The sequence below is a fragment of the Arachis ipaensis genome, chromosome B5, assembly GCF_059453495.1.
Source record: "Arachis ipaensis isolate K30076 ecotype BB chromosome B5, ASM5945349v1, whole genome shotgun sequence".
Taxonomy (NCBI): Eukaryota; Viridiplantae; Streptophyta; class Magnoliopsida; order Fabales; family Fabaceae; genus Arachis; species Arachis ipaensis.
The window spans coordinates 45,993,650-46,014,245 of NC_142440.1; the positions used below are offsets into that span (position 1 = coordinate 45,993,650).

The 20,596-nt window shown below is 38.5% G+C and overlaps 2 non-coding genes across 2 annotated transcripts; both read left to right on the forward strand.

The window, feature by feature from the left end:
- The first annotated feature begins 3,726 nt into the window (after positions 1-3,726).
- LOC148564057 (small nucleolar RNA R71) lies at positions 3,727-3,834 on the forward strand. Its single transcript, XR_015885522.1, has one exon. It is a non-coding gene; the product is annotated as a small nucleolar RNA R71 (small nucleolar RNA).
- Positions 3,835-16,943: 13,109 nt separating this feature from the next.
- LOC148564058 (small nucleolar RNA R71) lies at positions 16,944-17,052 on the forward strand. Its single transcript, XR_015884703.1, has one exon. It is a non-coding gene; the product is annotated as a small nucleolar RNA R71 (small nucleolar RNA).
- The last annotated feature ends 3,544 nt before the right edge of the window (positions 17,053-20,596 follow it).

The following is a 20,596-nucleotide window of genomic DNA, read 5'->3' on the forward strand; positions in this document are numbered from 1 at the left end:
TTCATGAAGGATGATGGAGTGCTCTTGATGTTCCACCCTTAATTGTCCCATGTTGGAACTTAATTCCCCTAGGGAGGTGTTGATTTACTCCCAAAAATTCTGTGGAGGAAAGTGCATCCCTTGAGGTATCTCAGGGATTTCTTGATGGTGAGCTTCCTCATGCGTTTCTTGAGCTCCATGAGTGGGCTCTCTTGTTTGCTCCATCCTTTTCTTAGTGATGGGCTTCTCTTCCTCAATGGGAATGTCTCCTTCTATGAAAGCTCCAGCTGAGTAACATAGATGGCAAATAAGATGAGGGAAAGCTAGCCTTGCCAAAGGGGAGGACTTTTTGGCTATTTTGTAGAGTTCAAGGGAGATGACTTCATGAACTTCTACTTCCTCACCAATCATGATGCTATGAATCATGATGGCCCGATCCACAGTAACTTCAGATCGGTTGCTAGTGGGGATGATGGAGCGTTGGATGAACTCCAACCATCCTTTAGCTACAGGCTTAAGGTCCAGTCTTCTCAGTTGAACCGGTTTGCCTTTTGAGTCAATCTTCCGTTGAGCTCCTTCCACACATATGTCCATGAGGACTTGGTCCAACCTTTGATCAAAGTTGACCCTTCTAGTGTAGGGGCGTGCATCTCCTTGCATTATAGGCAAGTCAAACGCCAACCTCACATTTTCCGGACTAAAATCTAAGTATTTCCCCCGAACCATGGTGAGATAATTCCTTGGGTTCGGGTTCTTACTTTGATCATGGTTCTTAGTGATCCATGCATTGGCATAGAACTCTTGAACCATTAGGATGCCGACTTGTTGGATGGGGTTTGTTAGAACTTCCCAACCTCTTCTTTGGATTTCATGTCGGATCTCCGGATACTTATTTCTCTTGAGCTTGAAAGGGACCTCGGGGATCACCTTCTTCTTGGCCACAACATCATAGAAGTGGTCTTGATGAGCTTTGGAGATGAATCTTTCCATCTCCCATGACTCGGAGGTAGAAGCTTTTGTCTTCCCTTTCCCTTTTCTAGAGGATTCTCCGGTCTTGGGTGCCATCAATGGTAATGGAAAAACAAAAAGCTTATACTTTTACCACACCAAACTTAGAATATTGCTCGCCCTCGAGCAAGAGAAGAAAGAATAGATGAAGAAGAAGAAGAAAATATGGAGGAGAGGAGGGAGAGGAGGGTTCGGCCAAGAAGGGGAAAAGAGGGTTGTGTTGTGTGAAAATGAGGAAGAATGGAGGGCTTTATATAGGGAGGGGAGGGGGTTTAGTTTCGGCCATATAGGGTGGGTTTGGGTGGATAATTGATTTTGAATTTTGAAGGTAGGTGGAATTTATGAGGTAGGTTTATGGGGAAGAGTGGATGGATGTGAGTGGTGAAGTGGTAATAGGGAAGAGAGATTGAGGTGATTGGTGAAGAGTTTTGGGGAAGAGTGTTTATTGGGAAGAGAGGATGAACATTGAGAAGAGGGAAGATAGTGAGTGGTGGTAGATGGGGATCCTGTGGGGTCCACAGATGCTGAGATGATCCTGTGGGGTCCACAGATCCTGAGGTGTCAAGGAATTGCATCCCTGCACCAATTAGGCATGTAAAATGCCTTTGCATGCAATTCTGGCGTTTAAACGCCGAATTGATGCTTGTTCTGGGCGTTCAGCGCCTAGATACAGCATGTTTCTGGCGTTGAATGCCAGTTCTATGCTTGTTTCTGGCATTCAGCGCCAGCTTTCCTCAGTTTGCATTCCTGGCGTCTGAACGCCAGGATGCTGCTTGTTTCTGGCGTTCAATGCCAGATCCATGCTCTATTCTGGCGTTGAACGCCAACCAGATGCTTCTTACTGGCGTTTAAACGCCAGTAAGCTCCTGTTCCAAGGTGTGCTCTTTTTGATTTTTCTTCAATTTTTTTAGTTGTTTTTGTGACTCCACATGATCATGAACCTATGAAGACATATAACTAATAAAAAATATAATTAAATAAAAATTGGGTTGCCTCCCAACAAGCGCTTCTTTAATGTCAATAGCTTGAGTGGGCTCTCATGGAGCCTCATAGATGTTCAAAGCATTGTTGAGATTTCCCAACACCAAACTTAGAGTTTGGATATGGGAGTTCAACACGAAACTTAGAGTTTGGTTGTGGCCTCCCAACACCAAACTTAGAGTTTGACTGTGGGGGCTCTGGTTGACTCTGTTTTGAGAGAAGCTTATTGTGCCTCTTTTCCATGTTTACAGAAGGATGTCCTTGAGTTTTAAACTCAAGGGAGTCCTCATTCAATTGAAGGACTAGTTCACCTCTGTTAACATCAATCACAGCTCTTGCTGTGGCTAGGAAGGGTCTTCCAAGGATGATGGATTCATCCTCATCCTTCCTACTATCTAGGATTATGAAATCAGCAGGAATGTAAAGGCCTTCAACCTCTACTAATATGTCCTCTACTTGTCCATAAGCCTATTTTCTGGAATTGTCTGCCATCTCTAATGAGATTTTAGCAGCTTGCACCTCAAAGATTCCCAATTTCTCTATTACAGAGAGTGGCATGAGGTTTATTCCTGACCCTAGGTCACATAGAGCCTTCTCAAAGGTTATGGTGCCTATGGTACAAGGTATTAGAAACTTTCCAGGATCCTGTTTCTTCTGAGGCAATCTCAGTTGATCCAATGCATTTAGTTCATTGGTGAACAGGGGAGGTTCATCTCCCCAAGTCTTATTACCAAATAGATTGGCATTCAGCTTCATGATTGCACCAAGGAACTTGGTGACTTGTTCTTCAGTGACATCCTCATTCTCTTCTGAAGAGGAATACTCATCAGAGCTCATGAAGGGCGTAAGGAGGTTTAATGGAATCTCTATGGTCTCTAGATGAGCCTCAGAGTCCTTTGGTTCCTCAAAGGGAAACTCCTTATTGATCACTGGACGTCCCAGGAGGTCTTCCTCCTTGGGATTCACGTCCTCCCCTTCCCTCTTGGATTCGGCCATGATGGTTATATCAATGGCCTTGCACTCTCCTTTTGGATTCTCTTCTGTATTGCTTGGGAGAGTACTAGGAGGGGTTTCAGTGATTCTTTTACTCAGCTGGCCCACTTGTACTTCCAAATTTCTAATGGAGGACCTTGTTTCATTCATGAAACTCACAGTGGCCTTAGATAGATCAGAGACTAAGTTTGCTAAATTAGAGGTATTTTGTTCAGAGTTTTCTGTCTGTTGCTGAGTGGATGATGGAAAAGGCATGCTATTGCTAAACCTGTTTCTTCCACCATTATTAAAGCCTTGTTGAGGCTTTTGTTGATCTTTCCATGAGAGATTTGGGTGATTTCTCCATGAGGGATTATAGGTGTTTCCATATGGTTCACCCATGTAATTCACCTCTGCAATTGCAAGATTCTCAGGATCATAAGCTTCTTCTTCAGAAGATGCCTCTTGAGTACTGTTGGATGCAGCTTGCATTCCATTCAGACTCTGAGAAATCATATTGACTTGTTGAGTCAATATTTTATTCTGAGCCAATATGGCATTCAGAGTATCAATTTCAAGAACTCCCTTCTTCTGAGGCGTCCCATTACTCACAGGATTCCTCTCAGAAGTGTACATGAACTGGTTATTAGCAACCATGTCAATGAGTTCTTGAGCTTCTGCAGGCGTTTTCTTTAGGTGAATGGATCCACCTGCAGAAGTATCCAATGACATCTTAGCTAATTCAGACAGACCATCATAGAATATATCCAGGATGGTCCATTCTGAAAGCATGTCAGAAGGACACTTTTTGGTCAATTGCTTGTATCTCTCCCAAGCTTCATAGAGGGATTCACCTTCCTTTTGTCTGAAGATTTGAACATCCACTCTAAGCTTACTCAGCTTTTGAGGAGGAAAGAACTTGGCTAAGAAAGCCGTGACCAGCTTATCACAAGAGTTCAGGCTATCTTTGGGTTGAGAGTCTAACCACACTCTAGCTCTGTCTCTTACAGTAAATGGGAAAAGCATGAGCCTGTAGACTTCAGGATCTACTCCATTAGTCTTAACAGTATCACATATCTGCAAGAATTCAGTTAAGAACTGAAAGGGATCTTCAGATGGAAGTCCATGAAACTTGCAGTTTTGCTGCATCAGAGAAACTAATTGAGGTTTCAGCTCAAAATTGTTTGCTCCAATGGTAGGGATGGAGATGCTTCTTCCATGAAAATTGGAATTAGGTGCAGTAAAGTCACCAAGCATCCTCCTTGCATTATTATTATTTTCGGCTGCCATCTCCTCTTCCTGTTCGAAAATTTCTGTAAGGTTATCTCTGGATTGTTGTATTTTAGCTTCTCTTAGTTTCCTCTTCAGAGTCCTTTCAGGTTCAGGGTCTGCTTCAACAAGAATGTTCTTGTCCTTGCTCCTACTCATATGAAAAAGAAAGGAATAGAAAAATAATAATAATAGGGATCCTTTTCACCCAGGTATAGAGGTTCCCCTGTGTGAGTAGAAGAAGAAAAGAATGTAATGTAAAGAAGGGAAGAAAAGAAAATTCGAACACATATGGAAGAGGGGGTTCAAATTTGGGTGAGATGGAGTGTTAGTAGGTGAATAAATAAATAGAAGGAGATGAGAGAGAATGAGGATTTTCGAAAATAAAATTTTGAAAAGGGGTTAGTGATTTTCAAAAATTAGGAATGAAATCAAATTAAAATTAAAAATTGAAACAATTAGTTAATTAAAAAGAATTTTTGAAAAAGAGGGAAGAGATTTTCGAAAATTAGAGGGAGAGAGTTAGTTAGGTAGTTTTGAAAAAGATAAGAAACAAACAAAAAGTTAATTAGTTAGTTGAAACAAATTTGAAAATCAAATTTGAAAAGATAAGAAGATAAGAAGTTAGAAAAGATATTTTAAAATCAAATTTTTGAAAAAAAGATATGTTTTAAAAAGATATGATTAAAAGGATATGATTTTGAAAAAGATAAGATAAAAAGATCTTTTTGAAAAGATATGATTGAAATTAGTTTTGAAAAAGATTTGATTTTTAAAATCACAATTAATGACTTGATTCACAAGATATGATTCTAGAACTTAAACTTTGAATCTTTCTTAACAAGTAAGTAACAAACTTGAAATTTTTGAATCAAAACATTAATTGTTGAGGATATTTTCGAAAATTATGAGATAAAATTAAGAAAAAGATTTTTGAAAAATATTTTTAAAAGTTTCGAAAATAAATAAGAAAAATGAAAAAGATTTGATTTTTGAAAAAGATTTTGAAAAAGATAAGATTTTTAAATTGAAAATTTGATTTGACTCATAAGAAACAACTAATTTTAAAAAGTTTGGAAGAAGTCAATCCAAATTTTCGAAATTTATGAGTGAGAAAGGGAAAGATATTTTTTTATTTTTGAATTTTTAATGATGAGAGAGAAAAACATAAAAAAATGACTCACAACATGAAAATTATGAATCAAAACACATGATGCATGCAAGAACACTATGAATATCAAGATGAACACCAAGAACACTTTGAAGATCATGATGAACATCAAGAACATATTTTTGAAAAATTTTTGATGCAAAGAAAACATGCAAGATACCAAACTTAGAAATTTTTCATGTATAGACACTATGAATGCAAGAATGCATATGAAAAACAAGAAAAGACACAAAACAAGAAAATATGAAGATCAAACAAGAAGACTGGCCAAGAACAACTTGAAGATCATGAAGAACACTATGAATGCATGAATTTTTGAAAAATGCAAAGAATTTTTAGAAAAAATGCAATTGACACCAAACTTGAAATTGACTCAAGACTCAAACAAGAAACACAAAATATTTTTGATTTTTATGATTTTATGATTTTTTTTTTGGATTTTTCGAAAATTAATGTGAAAAAGAAAATTAAGGATTCCAAAATTTTTAAGAAGAATTCCAGGAATCTTTCAATATTAGCCCAAAGCTCCAATCAAAGGGTTGGACATGGCTTAATAGCCAGCCAGCTTTAGGATATAAATCAGGCATGCAACAACTGATATTCAAATTAACTTGCCTCTATGCTGATGGTTGGAAGCCCCTATCCAAAAGAATTAGACCTGGCTTTACAGCCAGCCAGGCTTCACCGCCAGCCAGGCTTCAACATGCTTCATGAAACACTAGAATTTATTCTTAAAAATTTAGAATAATTTTCGAAAACAGATGAGAAATTTTTGAAAGATTTTTGAAAATTTTTTGAAAATAAAACAAAAAGAAAATTACCTAATCTGAGCAACAAGATGAACCATCAGTTGTCCAAACTCGAACAATCCCCGGCAACGGCGCCAAAAACTTGGTATGCGAAATTGTTACTCTGAGGTTGTAAAATTTGTTGTTCGTTCTCTCCCTGGCATGGCGCCAATAACTGGTGCACAATACCATGGTCCAAACATAACTTCACAACTTCGCACAACTAACCAGCAAGTGCACTGGGTCGTCCAAGTAATAAAACCTTACTTGAGTAAAGGTCGATCCCATGGAGATTGTCGGTATGAAGCAAGCTATGGTCACCTTGTAAATCTCAGTCAGGCGGATATCAAATGGTTATGGAGTTTTCGAAAATAAATAAGAGAAATAAATAGAAAATAAAGATAGAAATACTTATGTAATTCATTGGTGAGAATTTCAGATAAGCGTATAGAGATACTTTCGTTCTTCTGAACTTCTGCTTTCCTGCTGTCTTCATCCAATCAGTCCTACTCCTTTCCATGGCAAGCTTTATGTAAGGGCATCACCGTTGTCAATGGCTACATCCCATCCTCTTGTGAAAAAGGTCCAAATGCTCTGTCACAGCACGGCTAATCATCTGAGGTTCTCGATCATACTGGAATAGGATTCACCCTCCTTTTGTGTCTGTCACTACGCCCAGCACTCGTGAGTTTGAAGTTCGTCACAGTCATTCAATCCCTGAATCCTACTCGAAATACCACAGACAAGGTTTAGACTTTCCGGACTCTCATGAATGCCGCCATCAATCTAGCTTATACCACGAAGATTCTGATTAAGAGATCCAAGAGATATTCATTCAATCTAAGGTGGAACAGAAGTGGTTGTCAGGCACGCGTTCGTAAGGGAATGATGATGATTGTCACGTTCATCACATTCATATTGAAGTGCAAATGAATATTTTAGAAGCGGAATAGGTTAAATTGAATAAAGAAACAGTAGTACTTTGCATTAATTCATAAGGAACAGCAGAGCTCCACACCTTAATCTATGGAGTGTAGAAACTCTACCGTTGAAAAATACATAAGTGAAAGGTTCAGGCATGGCCGAATGGCCAGCCCCCAAACGTGATCAATATGATCCAAAGACAAACTAAAATCATAAGATGTCTAATACAATAGTAAAAAGTCCTATTTATACTAAACTAGTTACTAGGGTTTACAGAAGTAAGTAATTGATGCATAAATCCACTTCCAGGGCCCACTTGGTGTGTGCTTGGGCTGAGCTTGAAGTTTACACGTGCAGAGGCTTCTTCTGGAGTTGAACGCCAAGTTGTAACGTGTTTTTGGCGTTCAACTCTGGTTCGTGACGTGTTTCTGGCGTTTAACTCCAGACTGCAGCGTAGAACTGGCGTTCAACGCCCTTTTGCGTCGTCTAAACTCGGCCAAAGTATAGACTATTATATATTGCTGGAAAGCCCTGGATGTCTACTTTCCAACGCAATTGGAAGCGCGCCATTTTAAGTTCTGTAGCTCCAGAAAATCCACTTTGAGTGCAGGGAGGTCAGAATTCAACAGCATCAGCAGTCCTTCTTCTACCTCTGAATATGATTTTTACTCAAGTCCCTCAATTTCAGCCAGAAAATACCTGAAATCACAGAAAAACACATAAACTCATAGTAAAGTCCAGAAATGTGAATTTAACATAAAAACTAATAAAAACATCCCTAAAAGTAACTAGATCCTACTAAAAACATACTAAAAACAATGCCAAAAAGCGTATAAATTATCCGCTCATCAGTCTCCAAATAGGTGGAAGCCATTGCAACAACTACCTGTGATGCATCAATTGTTCTTCAATTTCTTAAGAAACACATCTTCACTAGATATGGGGTGCCTAAAGGCCTTATTAGTGATGGTGGCAGCCACTTTTGCAATAGACAGATGGAAAAACTGCTTTACAAATATGGAGTAATTCATAAAGTAGCTACACCATATTACCCTCAAACTAATGGCCAGGCTGAATTAGCAAACAGGGAGTTAAAGAAAATCTTGGAGAAGACAGTGGGGATCACAAGGAAGGATTGGGCAAGAAAATTGGAAGATGCTCTGTGGGCATATAGAACAGCATTCAAAACTCCAATTGGAAAGTCACCCTTCCAGCTAATCTATGGGAAATCATGTCACCTTCCTGTGGAGCTAGAACATAAAGCTTACTAGGCTACTAAGCTCCTCAATCTTGACCCTCTAGTAGCAGGAGAGAAGAGGCTGCTGTAACTTAATGAGTTAGAGAAATTCAGATTAGAAGCTTATGAAAATGCAAAAATATACAAAGAGAAAGCTAAGAAGTGGCATGATAAGAAAATCCTGAAAAGGGAGTTCAAACCAGGGCAACAAGTGCTCCTGTACAATTCTAGGCTCAAGGTTTTCCCTAGCAAACTCAAATCTAAATGGACTGGCCCGTATCTGATAACCAAGGTTTTCCCACATGGAAGCCTTGAACTGCTGAATGAAACCACAAAAGAGATAATCACAGCAAATGGCCAAAGAGCTAAGCATTATCTGGGAGGATCTTGGAACAAGGAAGAGAGTGTTCAGGAGCTGGGGTGAACAAAGAAGGAAGACGTCAAGCTACTGACGATAAACAAGCGCTTGTTGGGAGGCAACCCAACCAAAGGTAGTTTTTTTTCTTAACTATTTCAATAAAAGGGTTAAGTAGATTTATCTGTATTGCAAGGGGCTAAGTTTGGTGTTACACACCAAAACAATTTAAGGGTAAATGAAGGATGCTAAGTTTGGTGTCCCACCAAAAATTCTAATTAAAAACATGTTTCAACCCTCTGTATAAAGGGTAATTAGCTCCAAACAATCAGGAAAACTACTTGACCATTGTCTGCTTTCTAGTCTTTAGTTTTATTCTCTTTAGCAAAAGCACAAGGTTTCATATATATGGTTGAGCTGTTGCATAAAACGTAATGGCAAGGAACTAATTTTGGTGTTCACACACCAAAGTAAGTTCAAAAGCCTACAAACATCTATGCATATTAACCGTTTTTCAAGTGCTTGGGAGACAAGCAACTTTCACTACCAGTGCAGAAAAACGTTCAACTTTTTGGAAGAACTATACATCATCAGCAAGAAAAGCTTAAAAGCTAAGAAGGAGGATGAAAGACTAAGCAAGAGGATACCAAAAGGTTGTATGGTTACTCAACTATTTATATCTGCTGCGCTTTAGTTGAAAGTTTAATTGTTCTCCTTGTTGATAAGTTTACCCTTATCTGCACTCTGTTGGTTTACTATCCTGTTATCATTCAAATAAATGATCTAGTATAAGTGTCTGCATCACTCATCCTACTTGAATATATGTCTTGTTTCCTCTGAATAAATAAGAGAAAAATGTCGAAACAGGAAGTAAATGTCCAATGTGGTAGGAATAGTAATAGAGTTCAGTGGTGGTATGTATCATTGCTAAAGCAAGCTCATTAATAAAAGATAAAGGTTAGGATGATCCCTTGTAGTGTGAACCTAGTTGCTGTTGTAAAACCTTCAATTAATAATTATCCTTGGAAAAATAAAGAGCAAGAAAAGGAAGGAAGAAAAGCCAATAATTGGCAACAAAAATGAAAGAAACAAATGAAAATGCTAAGACTCCAATAGCTTGGACCTTAGGATATATGCCTGTGATGCTATTGTATTAGGATCTTCTTGGATTAGTAGGTTCTGAGGAGTATTTTCAAACTTGGTAACTTGGATTAACTAATCAGGGATTACCAACCGAAAATCCACCATCAAGAGCAACCTAATTACAAAGCATTTAGTAGCCCAAAGAGGTGCTGGGCATCAATGTCTTAGGATGAATTGTGAGCCGAGTGTCTGTGGTGGAGATGTGTTGACTAAAAAACAAAGCTAAAAAGCTGCTGCAACACATAACACTTAGCTTTGAATAAAAATATATAAGCTTCTCAGTAGGAAAGACAAAAGAAAATCAAAACACCAAGGATGGATGAATAACAAGGCTCACAGTAGCAACTTTGGTTATCATTTGAAGGGACATTTCAAGCATGAAATCTAATAAAAGAAGAGCTTCAATTGCATCTGCATAAAACCCCATGAACCAAATTCAATTACCTGCTAAATAAGAACATATATGCTTCTCTGATTTCTTTCATTTCTTCTCATGTTTTAGTGCTTGCTTGGGGACAAGTAAGATTTAAGTTTGGTGTTGTGATGACAAGTCATCTTATGCTAGTTTCACAAGCATTTTTCATTTGTTTCATTAGGTTTTATGCACTTTCTTGCACAACAAGTAAGTGGTTGGAGTGGAATTTCATGATTATTGTGATTCAATCAAACATCATTTATTTTATTCAAAATCATGAGATTTATGCAAGAACTAAGTGATTTTTATGATTGATGCAAATTCTTGTGATTTTGGTGAAACTTTGATTGCTTGTTTGGTTAATTTCAGGTGAGAAAATGAAGAAAAGAAGAAGCCATACAGTATAGCGTTGCGTTCAAATAATGAACGCCACGCTCACTTGCGACGTGCACGCGTATTGGACGCTTACGCGTTAGGGGCAAAACTCGAAGACCCATGCGTACGCGTGCATGACGCGTGGAAGTGTTTGGCGCTCGTTTCAAAAGAGAGCACTACGTTCACTTACTCAGCGTTTTCGGGCAAAATTCAAAATTAGAGGCAAAGTTTTGAAATCGACGCGCACGTGCAATGGGTCACCTGGGACGAAGCACGCGCACGCGAGGCTGGCGCTGAAGCCTGAATTGAGATTTTGCTACCCACGCGCATGCGCAGAGGACGCGCACATGTGGGCAGCGTTCACTAAGCCAATGTAGCGCTCACTAAGTTAACGCTATCAACGACGCGTACGCGTGGAAGAAAGCACGCGAGCATGCTGGAGCTGAAGACTGATAGTGACGCGCACGCGTACATGACGCACAAGCATCGGTGAGCAAAGAGGCAAAAAGACGCGCACGCGTCTGACACGCGCACGCGTGGATGAATGAACGCTGCGCTCACTTAGAGAACGCAACGTTCCACTGGGAGCTAATCAGGAGCCATTTTGATCCACTTCTTCATAGGCCAAAAAGCCCACTCCAAGTACTGGATGCCACAATTGGAAAGTGTATAAATAGATAGGAATTTGATTTCCTAGAAGGCTCTCTCTTTTAGTTTTCATTTTAGAATTTTAGAATTGAGATCAGATCTGAATTTTCCTTTCCGTTTTCGTTTTCTCTTCTGTAACCTTTTACTTTCTATTTTGGATCTGAGAACTTGGATTGGAGAATTCTTCTGAATTCTTTCAATTTGAAGTTATCTTTTACTTTTCCTTTTTGTATTTTGAAGAATTGGAGATCTGATCTTAGCTTTCCTTCCACTTTTATTTCATTTGCAATTTCCTGTTTTCTATTTTGTTAAGAGAGCAATTGAGATCTAAATTTTCTTTTGTTATTTTTTTGCAATTGTCAATTTCTCTTTTAAGATTTTAGAATTGATCTAAGTTTTCATTCTGCTTTGACTCTTCTGTTTCCATTTCTATTTTGGTACTAAAATTCTAACTGATCTGTTTTCTGAATTTCTTCATCTGAGCATTCTATAGTTTACTGCAATTTACTTTTTCCAGTTCTGTTTTGATTCCCAACACCCAAATCCCTTTACTATTCATGCAATTTAAGTTTTCTAGCAGTTTAGATTCAGCAATTTACATTACTTGCACTTTAAGTTTCAATTATTTACTTTTCTTGCAATTTAAGTTTTAGCTCTTTTAATTTCTTGCACTTTAAGTTTCTGCAATTTTACTTCTTCTGCATTTAAGATTCTGCAAATTTCCTTTCTGCTCTTTAGTTTACTTGCAAATTCACTTCTGTTAACCAAATTTTACTCAAATCATCAACTATTTGCTTAACTAAATTCGTCACCAAACTAAAGTTGCTCAATCCATCAATCCCTGTGGGATCGACCTCACTCCTGTGAGTTATTACTACTTGATGCGACCCGCTACACTTGCCGGTGAGTTTGTGTGGAATCGTTTTTCCCTCATCAAAGGACAGCTTGGATGAGTTGCTTAGGCCAGGATGTTATTCCTTGTATGCCCTCTTATCCATTGATGCTCAAAGCCTTGGATCCTTTTACCCTTGCCTTTTGGTTTAAAGAGTTATTGACTTTTTCAATCTGCCCTCCTTTTCCTGCATTTTTGGGCAGTAATGGATTTTTCTCTCTTTTTTTTCCACCATTTTTTCTTTCTTTTTCGCATGCATTAAATTTTTTTCTTTTGTAACATGCTTTTTCTTTTTCTTTTTGCTGCTTTTTCTTGCTTCAAGAATCAATTTTTGGATTTTTTAGATTACCAATAATATTTTTCCTTTTTCATCATTCTTTCAAGAGCCAACATTCTAAAATTCTAACTTCAAATATGCACTATTTATTCATACATTCAGAAAACAAAAGCAATGCCACCACAACAAAATAATTGAACTATTTTTATTTTAAACTTTAAATTCATGTATCTCTCAATTCTTTTCAAATAAAATTTTTCTTTTTAAGTAAGGTGAGAGATATATGGAACATTTTATAACTTTAAGATATAAATGCAAATGATCATGCAACAAGAACAAGAGAACAGACAATATAACAGAAAATAGAAAAATACAAAAGGAAAGGAGGTAAAGAGAACGAATCCACCTTTAATGGTGGCGGCTAGTACTCCTCCTTGAGGATCCAATGTGGTACTTGATCTCTTGAATGTCACTCCTTTGCCTTTGTTGTTCTTCCCTCATAGCCCTTTGATCTTCCCTTATGACTCTTTGATCTTCTCTTATTTCATTGAGGGTGGTGGAATACTCTTGATGCTCCACCCTCAATTGCTCCATGTTAGTGCTTAGTTCTCCAAGAGAAGTCTGCCATTGATTCCAATAGCTTTGAGGAGGAAAATACATCCCTTGAGGCATCTCAGGAATTTCATGCTAAGGCGGCTGCACAGGCTCTTGTGCATGCTCTCTAGTTTGCTCCATCATCTTCTTAGTGATGGGCTTGTCCTCCCCAATGAAGATGTCTCTTTTTATGACAATTCCAGCTGAATTGTATAGATGACAGATGAGGTGTGGGAATGCCAACCTTGCATTGGTGGAAGGCTTCTCAGCTATCTTGTACAATTCTTGAGGAATCACCTCATGTACTTCCACCTCACTTCCAATCATGATGCAATGGATCATGATAGCTCTATCAGTGTTCTCTTCTGACCAATTACTAGTAGGGATGATGGAACGTTGGATGAGTTCCAACCATCCTCTAGTTCTGGGCTTGAGGTCAAGCCTTCTTAGTTGAATGGGCTTGCCTTGGGAATCCCTTTTCCAATGCGCTCCTTCCACACAGATATCTGAGAGCACTTGATCCAATCTCTGATCAAAGTTGACTCTTCTAGTATAAGGATGTAGATCTCCTTGCATCAAAGGCAAGCTGAACGCCAACTTCACACTTTCCGGGCTGAAATCTAAGATTCTCCCTCGGACCATGGTGCTCTAACTCTTTGGATTTGGGTTCACACTAGTGTCATGGTTTTTAGTAACCTATGCATTAGCATAGAACTCTTGCACCATTAGAATCCCAGCATCTTGAATAGGATTGGTTAGGACTTCCCAACCTCTTCTCCGGATCTCTCTTCGGCTTTCTGTATACTCATTCTTCTTGAGCTTGAAAGGGACCTCAAGGATCACTTTCTTCTCTGCCACTACTTCATAGAAGTGGTCTTGGTGGGCTTTGGTGATGAATCTGTCCATCTTCCAAGATTCAGATGTGGTGGCTACTGCCTTTCTTTTCCTCTTTCTAGAGGATTCTCCAACCTTGGGTGCCATAAGTGGTAATGGAAAGCAAAAAAGCAACACTTTTTCCACACTAAAATTAAAAGATTTGCTCGTCCTCGAGTAACAATAAAGAAAAGAGAAGAATGGAGTAGAGGAAGAAGAAAATAGAAGGAGATAGAGGAAGAGAGAGGGTTCGGCCGAATGGGTAATGAAGTGTGTGTTTATGAAGGGTTAGAATGAAGGGTATTTATAGGATTGGGGTAGGGTTAGGTTTGGCCATGGGTGGGTAATTGGGAGGGAAATTTGATTTTGAAGTGGGTGGGGGTTGTGAGAGTTATGATGGTTTTGGGAAAGTGATATGGATGTGATTGGGCTAGGGTTTATAGGGAAGAGTTTATGGGGAAGTGTGAAAGTAAGAAGGGAGAAGTGGGGTAGGTGAAGATGTTGTGGGACCCACTAGTCCTGAGAGGTTAGGGAATTTAGATTCGCTACCCTCTGCACTGGCGTTTGAATGCCTAGGGTCTGCTCCCTGGTTGGTGTTCAATGCTAGCAATGCTGCCCATTTGGGGCATTAGACGCCTAGCCAGTGCTCTCTGCCTGGCATTCAACACCAGTAACACTCCATCCAGAGTGTTCTATTTTCTCTACTGAACATTTCTGTCTCTATTCTGACTGCTGCATATGATCATGACCTTAAAAATAACTGAAAGAAAAACAAAATGAAAGAAAATAAAAATAATTAATTAAGATTGGTTTGCTTCCCAACAAGCGCTTCTTTAACGTCATTAGCTTGATGGTTAGCTTTTTACAAAGGTGAGAATGGGCTCAAATTTTCATCCCTTATAATGAATTTTCTTCCTGTCTTCTCATTAATGAGCTCCACATGCTCTAGAGACAAGACACGACTCACTGTATGTGGTATGACTGGTTTTTTAGTGAAGACAACTCTCATGCCAGGTGAGAGGCCTTCAGTTGGGACTTTCTTGTCCCTCTAGCCTTTAGGTACTTTCTTCTTAGTACCTTTATTCTCAGAACTTGTTGATGGTTGCCCAAAACTAAACTTGGAATTGATGTTTGGGGTTTCTACAAAGCTCTGCATAGAAAAAGAGGGTTGGAACATTAGGTATTGTACCACTATCTCTTTCTTATCAGAGGGAGAATTGGGATTGGACATCTTGAACAAGATGTAGTCCTCTCCTAGTTGGAAAACCATTTCTCCCTTTGCCACATTAATCATGGCATTTGAAGTGGCTAGGAAAGGTCTTCCAAGAATGATAGAGTCATCCTCATCCTCTCCTATGTCCAAGACTATGAAGTTTGCAGGGATGTAGTGGTCTTCAACCTTCACCAAGACATTCTCTACTAAGCCATATGGCTTCTTCATTGACTTGTCTTCCATCTCTAATGAGATGTTTGCAGCTTGTACCTTAAGGATTCCCAGCTTCACCATTACAGAGAGTGGCATGAGGTTGATGCTTGACCCTAGGTCACACAGAGCCTTCTCAAAGGTCATGGTGCCTATGGTGCAAGGAATCAGAAAGCGTCCAGGATCTGAAAGCTTCTGAGGTAGCTTCTGCTGAACCAAAGCATTGAGTTCTTTGGAAAGCAATGGAGGTTCTTCCTCCAAAGGCTTTGTGCCAAATAGCTTGTCATTCAACTTCATGAGAGCTCCTAGGTACCGAGCAACTTGCTCTTCCCTAGTGTCTTCATCCTCATCAGAGGATGAGTATTCATCAGAACTCATGCATTGTAGAAGTGCATGCAAAGGAACCTCTATGGTCTTTATGTGAGCATTGGCTTCCTTTGGTTCTTAGGTAGGGCTTTCTTGAGTGGCTATTGAGCACTCAGAGGGTGTGCCTTTACTGGCATTTAACGCCAGCTTTGATGGCTCTATGGGTGTTAAACGCCCATGCTGTGCACCTTTATTGGCGTTAAACACCAGTTCTCTTACCATTTTGGGTGTTGAACACCCAGCAGGGGTATCTTGGCTAGCGTTCAATGCCAGCTTCCCTGTCTGGTTGGGCATTGAACGCCTAGCCAGGGAACTGGCTGTCGTTCAATGCTAGCTCTGCTGCCAGGATAGGCGTTGAACGTCCAGTGAGGGTTTTCTCACTGGCGTTAAGCACCACTCTTGCTGCCAGGTTGGGCGTTGAACGCCCAGTTATATGCCCTTCACTAACGTTCAATGCCTTCCCAATTTCTCCAAATTCGGTCTCTTCCTTAGAGGTGATGGCCTTGCACTCTTCTCTTGGGTTCACTTCAGTGTTGCTGGGAAGAGTGTCAGGATGAGTTCAGGGATCCTCTTGCTCAGTTGACCAACTTGTACCTCCAAGTTTCTAATGGAGGACCTTATTTCATTCATGAAACTATGAGTGGTCTTAGAGAGGCTGGAGACCAGAGTGACTAAGTCAGAGAGGCTCTGCTTAGGGGTTTCCATATTTCCTTGAGATGATGGGAATGGTGGTCTGTTGTTGAACCTATTCTGGTTCCTTCCACCTTGATTATTATTGAAGCCTTGCTGAGGCTTCTGTTGATCCTTCTAGGAAAGGTTAGGATGATTCCTCTATGAAGGACTGTAGGTGTTTCCATATGGTTCTCCCATGTAATTTACCTCTTCCATGGTGGGTTGATCAGGATCATAAGCATCTACATCAGGAGATACTTCTTGGTTACTGCCAGCTGCAGCTTGCATTCCAATCAAATGTTGAGAGATCATATTGACCTACTGGGTCAAGATCTTATTCTGAGCCACTATGGCATTCAGAGTATCAACTTCAAGAACTCCTTTTTTCTGAGGGATCCCATGGTTCACATGATTTCTCTCAGAGGTGTACATGAATTGGTTGTTTGCAACTATCTCAATGAGTTCTCTTGCTTCTGTAGGCATTTTCTTCAAGTGGAGTGATCCTCTTGCAGAGTTGTCCAATGAGATTTTGGACATCTCAGATAGACCATCATAGAACACGCCTATGATAGACCATTCTGAGAGCATGTCAGGAGGATATCTCCTGATCAATTACTTGTATCTTTCCCAAGCTTCATAGAGGGATTCACCTTCTCTTTGTTTGAAGGTGTGAACTTCCACTCTGATTTTACTCATCTTTTGATGGGGAAAGAATTTAGCCAGAAAAGCATTAACCAGCTTTTTCCAAGAGTCTAGGCTCTCTTTTGGTTGGGAGTCCAACTATATCTTAGCTCTGTCTCGTACAGCAAAGGAAAAGAGCATAAGCTTGTAGACTTCAGGATTCATTCCATTGGTCTTAACAGTATCACAGATTTGCAAGAATTCAGCTAAGAACTGATGTGAATCTTCCATTAGAAGTCCATGGAACTTGCAATTCTGTTGCAGAAGAAAGACTAACTGAGGCTTAAACTCAAAATTGTTAGCTCCAATGGCAGGTACAGAGATACTTCTGCCATAAAGGTCAGAGGTAGGCATCGTGAAGTCACCAAGAACCTTTCTTGCATTTCCTTCAGGTTCGACCATGTCTCCAATTTCTTATTCAAAATTTTCTGAAAGGTTTCTTCCGGAGTGTTGTGCTATAGCCTGTTGTAAGCTCCTCCTTAAAGTCCTTTCAGGTTTAGGATCAGGATTAAAGAGGGGTTCTTTATCCCTGTTCCTGGCCATAAACAAGAAAAGAAGAAAAGAAAGAAAGGAAGCTTCTATGTCTGATTTGAGTATAGAAAGCTCCCAGTGAGATGTGAAGAAAGAAGATGAAGATAGAAAAGTGAAGATGAGAGATGAGAGAGGAGAAGAGTTCGAATAAATAGAAGTAAATAGGAGAAGAATTAGAAATAGAAAAGACAAAAAAGAATTAAAATATTTTTATTTTTATTTTATTTATTAATTAATTTCGAAAATTAAAGTTAATAAATTTAAAAATATTTAAAATTTAAATGTTAAATTTTCGAAAATAGAAGAGAGAGAAGAATAGAGTTTTCAAAAATTGGGAGAGAGAAGAATTAGTTAAGAAGTTTTGAAAAAGAAGAGAGAGAATATAAGTATTTAATTAGAAAAAATTTGAAAACAAGATAAGATATAAGATTAGAAAAGACTTGAAATTAAAATTTGAAATTAGAAATAAGAAAGGTAAGATAAGAAATTAAAAATATTTGAAAAAGATTTGATTTTAAAATTTGAGATTAGAAAAGATTTGAAAAAGATTTAAAAGAAAGATAAGATTTGAGATTTGATTTTGAAAAAGATTTGATTTTAAAATTTAAAATTTGAATTTTAAAATAAGATAAGATAAGATTTTGAAAAAGATAAGATTTTTTATTTTGAAAATATTTGAATTTTGAAATTTGAAAACTAAGATAAGATAAGATAAAAATTTTGAAATTAAAATCTGAATGATTATTTTTTTATGTAATTTTCGAAAAATTAATTAGAAGATAAGAAAAGATATTTTTTATTTTTGAATTTAATGAGGAAAGAGAAAAATAAGTAAAAGACACAAAACTTAAAATTTTTAGATCTAAATGGACCTAGTTTTCGAAAATTTAAAGAAATACACCAAGAGACACCAAACTTAAAAATGTTAAGATCAAAACAAACAAAAACACAAGGACACTTTGAAGATTGAGAAGAACACCAAGAACAAGACTCAAAAAATTCAAAGAACACAAGAACATGCAAAAGACACAAAACTTAAAATTTTTGAAAACCAAACATAAAATTTTCGAAAAATATAAAAGAAAAACACAAAAAGACACCAAACTTAAAGATTGACACAAGATTTAACCAAAGAAACTATTTTTGAAAATTTTTTTGAAAGAAAGACTCAAGATTTTCGAAAATTTTAACTAAGAACAAAAACAAAAGACTCAAACCCAAAAACAAAGATTAAACAAAGAAAAGAAAAATGTTTTTGAAAAAGGTTTTTTATTTTTTCAAAAATAAAGAAGAAGAAAAGAAAAATAAAAGACTCAAATAAAATAAAAAAAAATACCTGATCTAGGGAACAAGATAATCCATCAGTTGTCCAAACTCGAACAATCCCCGACAACGGCGCCAAAAACTTGGTGCACGAATCCCCAAACTTCGTACAACTATACCAGCAAGTGCACTGGGTCGATCCCATGAGGATTGTGGTTTGAAGCAAGCTATGGTTATCTTGCAGGTCTTAGTCAGGCAAAATCAAGAAGTTGTTGGTTTTGAGTTGGAAGATGGAATTAGGTTAATATGTTTACAATGATAATCTTAAAACTTAGATGGATGAGGCTTGGAGTTGCTTTGTCCTTCTGGATTAACTTTGGTCTTATTGTCTTCTTTGCTTGTGAATGATTCCTTCAATGGCAGGCTGTATGTGATCAATGCCTTTCTTGAGAGGTCACCAATGCTCCTCCAGATCTGAACACCAGGGTTAGCGCGCATCCAGTCTGATTGAGGGTGAAGCTCCTGCAGTTCATTCTCCTTAATTATCTTACTCAAAATGCCACATACAAGGTCGGATCTTCTGGATCAGAGAATGATGCACCTTTGGATTCTAGCCTTTACCACAGAGACCCTAATCTCCCCATACCTCGGCTAAACTGGTGTCTCGAGAAGTCCCCAATGAGGTCGTGGATTAGCCGTCTGAGAGATGTATAATCAAGCTGGTGGTTCATGCTTTCCAGTCACGTATTCACACGAACCCAAGTAGACACGAGTGGTTGTCAGGCACACGATCCTAGTATGATGAATGGAGCTGATTGTCACGGATCATCCCATTCACCATGTTGAAGAACGGATATACATCTTAGAATTGAATTAGACACGGATTGAAGAAGAACAGTAATACTTTTATTAATTCATAGAACTGAGCAGGGCTCCTCCCCTCAACCTAGGAGGTTTAGAAACTCATGCTGATAAGAAAATACAATGATAAACTAAAAAATGGTGTAAAAGTGGCTGAAGATCCTTAACAAAGAGTGATCTTCTACTTTAAATACTAAACTAATGAATAGTAAAGGTAAAACAGTCTTTCTAGTGCTAAAATCCACTTCTAGGGCCTACTTGGTGAGTATTTAGCCTAAGTTTTGATGAGATCCATGTGCTACGAGGCCTCTAGGGCGTTGAACGCTGGCTAGGGGGTCCTCTTTGGGCGTTTGGACACTGGTCTCTTCTCCTTGGGCGCTGGACGTCTGAAAGGGGGTAGGAAGCTGACGTTGGACGCCAGTTTTGGGCCTTTTAATCTGAAGCAAAGTATAAACTATTATACATTTCTGGAAAGCTCTAGAAGTCAGCTTTTCATAGCCATTGAAAACGCCCCATTCGGACTTCTGTAGCTCCAGAAAAGCTCCTTCGAGTGCAAGGAGGTCAGATCCGGACAGCATCTGTAGTGCTTTCTCTGTCTCTAAATCAGACTTTTGCTCCAGCTCCTCAATTTCAGGCAGAAAATACCTGAAATTGTACAACAACACAAAAACTCAAAGTAGAATCCAAAAATGTTAATTTAACACTAAAACCTATGAATACTTAATAAAAACTAAACAAAACATACTAGAAACTATATGAAAACTATGCCAAAAGGCGTATAAAATATCCGCTCATCAGTGAACAAGTGTCTTGAAGTTGAACGAGAAAAAGCTTATGGATTTAAAAAAGTAATTAATGAGTGAGATGTTAAAGGCTTCAGAAATGTTTAACTCTTAGA